We start from the raw sequence: 8,165 nt of genomic DNA on the forward strand, positions 1-8,165 counted from the left end.
TCTCTTATGCCTGGGGAAGCCCAGGCAGGATTACCGCCGGTACCACCTGCCTGTAACAGATGGAGGCTGAACTCTCCTCTCGCCCCACGTGTATCCTTCCAGGGTGCCTGGGGTCACAACTGAGAAAGACCAAACCTAAAAGCAGAGAGTTTAGCAGCAACCTACAGAGGCAACAGCAGAGTGGAAAAGAGGATTTTAGAGATGAAACTCCTGCAGCTTTCTCATGTAATTAATTTCCGGATAGTGAGCTGGCAGTATAGCGTACCACACACCCAAGGAAGCTGGCAGGGATCTCTGAGCATCACAGATGTCTCTGACCATCCAGCCAGGAACACTCCCCTTCATCCCACAGTAGGTTGAGACTTTCCTTCATCACAGTCTCATAATAAAATCAAGCATTCACAGGGCTGCCTGGGTGCTTTATTTCCCACCCAGAATTAAACCAGATAGAACCCATTCAAGCATAAAAGCTATGAATAAATTTGCTGATGAACTGCACATTTTTATACTGTAATAAAGCTTTCCTGAGATCCTACTACTATCAGCTGCTAGAATTTACAGGAATCCTTAAAACTTCATTTCCTCATACAATCTTTTTGCCTCTTAAAATGCATGCTGCTCCCCCACCCCACCCAGACGCAAAGTGCAGCTCAGCCTACGTGCTCTATAGCCAAGCTCACCACGCACCGGTGACTCGTTTCAAAGAGGATTAACACACGTAAAAGCAGTGGATAAGGATTTGCTACCAAAAGCCAGAAATGAAAAACAAACAAAAAATAGCCTCAGCATCAAAAAGCTCTTCTTTTGCCATTAAGGTGCATAGTAAACAGAGTTTAATCAAAAAAAACCCTCAAAAATATCTGCATATGGAAGCAATAGTGGGGATGGTAGAAACTGTATTATTTTGATAATTCGTTCTTCAAAAGACGGGAGGTTTTAGCTCTGTACTTCTCCCCTTCATTTTGAAGATGCTTGAGCTGAAGAATACAATTTCAAAATGAATATGCACACTGAGGACATTTGCTTTATTTCACCTCTTATTTCAATACCACTATGAAGTGACATGAATTAGCTTTTAAAAAGCCTAGTAACACCTTTTGCCTGAAGGGGAATTTAGTGAATACATAAATGGCAGAAGTTGTTAAAAAAATTTAGTGTTACAATTTTTCCATGTTTCCAAGGTAGCACTCCATACCAAGTAATGAATAAGCAGAAATGAGAAAATCCTAGAAGAGAGCTTGAGAGGGGAAGAAAGCCCAAAACATGAAGTGCAAGACAAACCAGGGCTCCTTTCCCTCAGGCAGCCACTGCTCCCACCAGCCTCACCCCCAACTCATTTCTTTCCATTTAAGTTCAGCATTTTTTATTTTTTTCCCTTAAAAAGTTTCATTAACCAACAGCTTAAAACGCTAGCCCTGCAAGACTGACAGCTGCCACTAGGCAGGTACAACATATATACCATTACTGAAAGCTTCTTGATGGCCCTTTCCCTAACGTAAAGGCTGTTCCATGACGCAGCACTGCAGGTCACACAGCACCACTGCCTGCGGTGAGCTATCACCCAATTTTCTTTTCTAAAGCCACCTTCTATATCACTGTGCAGACATACTGCTTATAGAAAATGGCCTAGCTGGGAGGGACCAAGACTTCAAGAAATCATGAACCTCTCTCAGGATATGGAACAGTGGAAGCCTGTTGCTATTTAGACTTTTTTTTTTTTTTTTAATGCTGGTCTTAGCTACAGTTTACTTTTCCCACTTAGAAACGTGGAAAAGTTTGTTCAACTTAAAATTTCCTGTTTGGCATTAGCAGCTGCTGGCTATAATATTTATAAATATTTCAGCAGACATTTCTAGGGCAATCTGGTTACAATTAAACGGCGGGCCGTGAGGCTCCGCAGCCCCTCGCTCCCAGGCAGGATTCGTGCCGCCCGAGGTGACCCGCAGGAGGAGAGGGGCTGCTGCTGGGCCAGCCGCGTGTGCTGCAAGGCGAGCATTAGCAGCCAGGAACCCAACTTCAGGGGGGCTGGTTTTAAACAGGAAAGTGAAATCACTTGCTTGCGGTATCCAAATATAGTAGCTCGGGAGGAACATTTGGTCAGCAGGCCTGGGACCACCTACCCTGAGCATTACTCATTGCGCTTCCCTCGCTCCCCAGTGCCCTGAAGCATCCCCAGGTTATGCAGTGCAGAAGCTTCTCCCTGCCCATCAGCCCCACACATCCCAGCATTTCATGCTCTCCCCAGGGACACCCAGCCTCATTTTCTCCCAATTCTTCTTAATATGGTATAAAACTAAGCAAGTCAGAGTGGAAAGTAGAAGGAAGAGCCCAGATGAAGACAACCTTGCAATTTCCTAGGCAGGTCTGCCCACAGCTTTCTAAAGCATTCACCTCTGCTGAGGCAGGTTATTTTTCCCCAGACAGCCACCACCTCGCTTCAGGGCTTCCCAGGGCCGATGTCTTCCCATCTTTTTATGTAACCTCCAATATGATCTAGACTGCTCTTGTCCTTAAACAAAAAAAACAAACACACAAAGGCTCCAAACATCTCAGCATCTCCCTGAGCTCAGGGATATTGTTGTGCAGCTGGTGCATGGCATCCTGCATGGATGTGCTTTCCACCCTTGATGCCATCACCCAGCGATGGGCAGAGGAGAAGGTGGCTTCCCAATGAGCCAGCTCACTCCGAGGAGTCTGGAAACCCGATAAACATCGGGGCACTGGTATTGCCTCAGAAACCACTCACCGGAAACAGCAGCTGCCCTTTTTACTGTAAAGGTACTTTGCAGGGGAAAGATTACTGAGAGGAATGGCAGGTGGAGAAGACATACGTGCCAGCAAGTTGCTCTCCCCCAGACTGTCTGCTTCTTACCGCCTTGATACTGCATCTTGCCCTCTCACTATTTAAAGCCAGGGGCAGCCCCAGAGCCTCTCCACTGTGCCCCAGTGACACCAGTCACATAGGAGGGGGGCAACTGGGACCTCATGGCAAGCATCATTCCCATGCCCAAGCCTGGGTAGTCAGATGTGAATGAGCGTCGTTCCTGCTCTGCCTGCAGACCTGTGGAGGGCATCCCCCACATCTGCACCAGGAGCTCCGTGGGCACACCACAGGACTGTGTCTGAGCCTGCACAGCTCCGCCCGTCCTGCTATGGCTCACGGCTCAGGGCTGATCCAGCTCAGTGTCCCAGCTTTTGGGATCTCAACTCAGAGATCGCTTGTAGCTTCATATGCATTAAGGAACAGCTTGGAGTGCAGGTCATTTTATTACTGTTTCTTTACATTTCAAGCTAAAAGCAGCAAGAACATAAGGTAGAAGCAGCCCCAAAGAAGAAAGCCCATGAACAATTCTGCAGTCAAAGGCTTTTATGGGAGAAGTGACTTCAAGTTCCTCATTTGCCGGTTTTACGTTAAAAAAAAAAAAAGGCTAAATATGCTGAGCAAATAAAAGGCATAATTGCACAGCCTCACCCCCAGCCTGTTTCCGGCACCACAAACTTCTTAAAGAGCAGCATTTCCTGAGCCTCAAGTGCTCGCAGATGGTGTTGTCCTGGAGCACTTTCTGCTGATGCTCCTTGGTTCCCTTTGCCTTGCGTGACTACTCTGCAGCTTTGGTTTATTTATTTCACTTTTTCCTGCTCTTCAGTTACGAGCTAAGGAAGGGAACCAGCCACTTTTGCTAGTTTAATCACTTGCTGGTGCCAGTGCCCGTCAGTGGGGGTGATTAACGGGGTGTGCCACTACCATTCATGTGAGCAGAGATTGCAAAATCAGGTCCCTTTAGCCTGAGTGCAGGGATGGTTGTACCATCGTCAGGGACGAGTCTGAAAATACTCTTGTGTAAGCATTTTGGCTTCTGCATGATGAGAAGGGTGAGGATCTGTTATCCGTCTGGGAGTAGGACCAGACACAGCCAGACGAGGTAGGGCACCCTGTCCAGCCAGTCCCACACAGCCTGAACCCTGACATGCCAGCTCCAAGCTGGAAGCTGTGCCACCACACAAGCCTGTCCAGTGTCCACAGTCACCAACGCCATTGACAGCATTGCCAGGAGAACACACACCATGCTGGGTACAGGGATTAGAGTGCCTACAGCTTACAGCAAATGGATGTGTCTTCAAACTAGCGTTAATTATAAAGTCATAGCTGCTGTCATGATCATCATGATGCTTCACCTTTCTTCAGAGCCATCCTGTGGCTCTTCGTGGAGGTTAGTAACTCCACAAGTGCTGCATGTACAGAGATAGTAGTGTAATACTTGGGGGTTATGTGGGTTTTCCACCTAACAGTTGCTGAAAAAGGTCACTTATCCCAATTGTAAACTTTGAAACAAAGGCGGAGAGCTACACAGAAGCACTGGTAGAAACCCCAAAATCTATGAATTCATCCTCCTGCCTCTACAAACCCAGAAATTTAATAGAAGCCCTCAGAAGGCCTCCAGCTTCTGCACAATTATTTTTCCAAACAGGAGCTCTTAATTCTTTTCCCAGAAGTAACTGTTAGAATGTAACCCATTTTGCATTCATCAGATAATAGGGCTTGATGCACAAGCTGCACATGAATCAACAGGAAGGTGTGACTTCAGGTGTCAGATGAAGTCCTGTTGGAAAGACAGGCCGGACAAAGGCGAGACAGGTGACAAGTCAAAAGCCTAAGAGGCAGCCAAGCTCTCTGAAAAGCTTCAGAAAAGTCAAGGGTAAGTGTACCAGGCAGGCAATGTGCCAGGGCCAACTCACGACAATTCTATAAGGAATTTTTCAGTGCATCACAAACGGCAGCATCCAACCAACAAACCCTTCCCATCACCTTTCTGTTCCAGGATGGGATAACTGATCCTTAGGAAAGTTATTCTACCTTAGCAGGAGGAGGCCTTCCTGCAGCAGTGTGCTGCATGACCCACTGGACACTTGATACCCCTCTGCTCTCGCACCAAACAACCTCGCCTAGGAAAAGTGCTGAGCTTTTGCCAAGTATTCAATCATAAAAATATTACAAAACAGTAAGGCATCATTCACTGCTGGAAAGTCCCTTAAATATTTTTCTTTGGGGAATTTACAGATTCTGTAAAATCTCTTAAATGTGTCACCAAAGAGGACTCTGAAAAAAACAATAAATGCAAGAGTTGCCTGAGCCACAGCTGGATGCACCCGATGCCAATTGCTCCTTTCAGCCTATCTCTCACCAGCACTAATATTACCCTTAGTTTTTCTTTTCACTCCTCCTGAGACAACAGCTAACAGGTGCAACAACTTTCCAATAAATCACATGTGGAAACAAGGATTTGTGTACAGCAGAAAAGCAGGGAGTGCAAGTTCTTCCAGCGATGGCACGTGGGTGGCTTCACCCCTACCTTCGGGTTTGACTTTCAGGGGTCATCCTGCTGCAGCACATCTGGCTGCGATGCCTTGCCTTCATTCAAGCTTCTGCCTGGCCTTTGCCACATGCAGAGGCTGTGGCCTTTCCACCTTTCACGGAATGAGGTGCAGGGCGCTGCCGTCACCCACCTCACACACCCCCCAGCCCGGCTCCCCCAAGCCCCAGCACTTGGCGCAGGTCAACTCCAAACCTCTTCGATAAGCCAAGCAAACAGCGCTCTGAGATTTCCACGATGCTGGAAGAGCACATGTTTTCCACTACAGTGCTGCATGTGAGAGCTCTCCCGGGACAAAGCACAGTGCTGCTTTTTCTCCTGCTTTAAATATATTTGCAGAAGGCCACCAGAAAGTCAAGGAGTTTTCTAGAAGAAAAGCATCTCTGGCTTTTGTCTAAAGCTGTAAATGAGCAAACCCACCACATTAAGCTCCCCGAAACACAGCATTTCACACTCAGCATTTGCTTTCCCAGCCGGTCAGAGGCACTGCTTTGTTTTCACTGCTCCAACCCAGGAGAGCGTTGGTGCTCAGCCGGCACAGGAGCTACACACCAGCATCAGCAGGATTTCAGGACTTAAGCCACACATTTGAAAGCTGTATTTTTCCTAAATGGATTTCTGCATACATTTAATTATTTTGTTGAACTGGAGCCACTGCAAGTGAAGGAATCCTTATTCTAGAAGAGTAAACAAGGGTGTCTGCACATTCCTGCAAATTTTCAATAGAAAAATGCTCTTGACTCCAACGGAGGAAAAAAGCAAGATTATCCTCCAAAAAGCTCTTATTTGCTCTCAGTTTGGCTCTTTTTGCCCCAGCCCCGAAGGGAGCTCCTGCAGAGGACACCCCCTGTTCGAGCTCATGGTGGCACGCACCCACACATTCTGGGTTTCAGGTGGAAAAACTCTGACAACGAAACCAAAACCCACAGGTACAATACGGTTCTGTGCTGAACACCCTGTGCTGTCCCCAAGAAGGCTGATCCTAAACCCTGCTCACCCCAAGACTGCCCCAGGGACCCCGCAGTGCAGCAGCCTGGACCCTCACCCTGCAGTGCCTTGATCAGGCTTTGCTCCTTCCCCCCAGAGTGCTGCTGGGTGAGATGATGAGCGAGATGGGATGGAGATGCTGGCAGGGTGGGATGGGTACAGGGGGAGCTCCAGCTCCTCCATCCCACCACAGCCCTCGGCTGGAACATCCCTCAGGTTCCCATACCCAGCTGGGCTCGTGGGAGCTCTCTGCCCCTTGGCCAGCACTTCCCCAGGGGAGTTCTCTTTCTCCTCAGCACCAGCAACTTCCTTCTTCCTTTCACTTCCACCTTTTGTCACATTAAAAAAGAAATTAAAAAAAATATTTCTTTAGAAAATGACTGTTAAATTTTTTATTCCCATCGTATCAGCACTCCTCATTTCCCCATCTTTCAGCTGCTCTCCTCTTGCTTCCTCCCTTTGCTCCCCTCGAAGGCTGAAGTAGTGACATCTTGCTCCCCTGCCAGCACCCACCCTCACTTCACAGGGGTAAGGCACAGGGATGAACATCCAAGGGGGAAACCACCCCGAAGTGTCACCGAATCAAAGCAAGGGATGCTGATCAATGCAAGCAGCTCAACCATCGCCGTTGATCTAAGCCATCTGGGTAACCCTCCCTGAGCACAGTGGGGTGAGAAAACAACTTGGAGCAGGGAAAGGGAGGGAATTCAGTCATCTCAAGAGCTTCCACCAATATGAACTGTCATCTGGAGACACCAAAGCCCTGGGGGGCTTCCCAGCAGAGACCCTGTGGGAAGGCATCCTGGGATGGCTTCCCAGGATATGTGATCCCAGGGAAATTATAGAGGCAACACAACAGGGGCACACACCTTGCATCCATAGCGCTGCAGGGAGCTGCTGCTGGAACCCCACAGCAGCTCAGAGAACGGAGCAGACATCAGAAGGAGAAAAGGAGGGAGCACTTCAGGGGACCAGGGAGAATAAGTAACAGGAGAAAGGAAAAAAAAAAGGAATCTACTGTGATGCTACTGGGACTCATAAGCCTGGCATGCCCCTCCAAGCGAGGCAAGCAAAGTCAGGACGTATGAAAAACACGAAGATCATCGCTGCGTCACCACCAGCCCCAACACCACTCATGAACCACCCATTGGAAAGCCAGGGCTGTTCCCAGGAGATGAAAGCTGCTCTCCCAGCAGATGGCACTTCTTCTAGTTACTGAGCATGCCTAAGCAAAATTTCCCCTACTGCCATCTACTCAAGTGGTTTCATTTCAGAAAAAAACACTTTGTCACCAGGCCAGACACCAAGAAGGTACAAGCAAGGAGCACTCACCTAGATGAGAATCACACCTGCTTTCCACATTCTGAAAGACTTTATATCACTTAGCCACGAAGCATCAAGGAAAGGGAGGAAAAAATAAAACAAAACAAAAGAAACCTAAAACAAACAAACAAACAAAAAAGCAAGACTCTATCCTTACAATTGCATGTGCTACTACTGAGCAAGATGCAAAGTGCTTTTCCCTCTCTCAGGCTTTTGTAGGAGTTAGTAATTAATTATTCTAATTGCAAAAAGCTGAGCTTCCCCCAGGAGCTAATCCCCTGATACAACTCTTATTTCTTGAGCTGCTGGGAATAGGTAGCTCAAAGGGTTTTCTGTCACCACTCTAGCCTTAAATAACAGGATTATATCATGCCAAAAAATAAAAAGATGAGATGGGAGACTGGGGAAAGGAAATAAAAGAAGAGCTTCATTATTTTTCACACATTGGAGTTATGCAGATGGCTTACAGCATATGGGAATTTG

This window comes from Falco biarmicus, chromosome 8, assembly GCF_023638135.1.
Source record: "Falco biarmicus isolate bFalBia1 chromosome 8, bFalBia1.pri, whole genome shotgun sequence".
In the NCBI taxonomy this organism is placed as follows: Eukaryota; Metazoa; Chordata; class Aves; order Falconiformes; family Falconidae; genus Falco; species Falco biarmicus.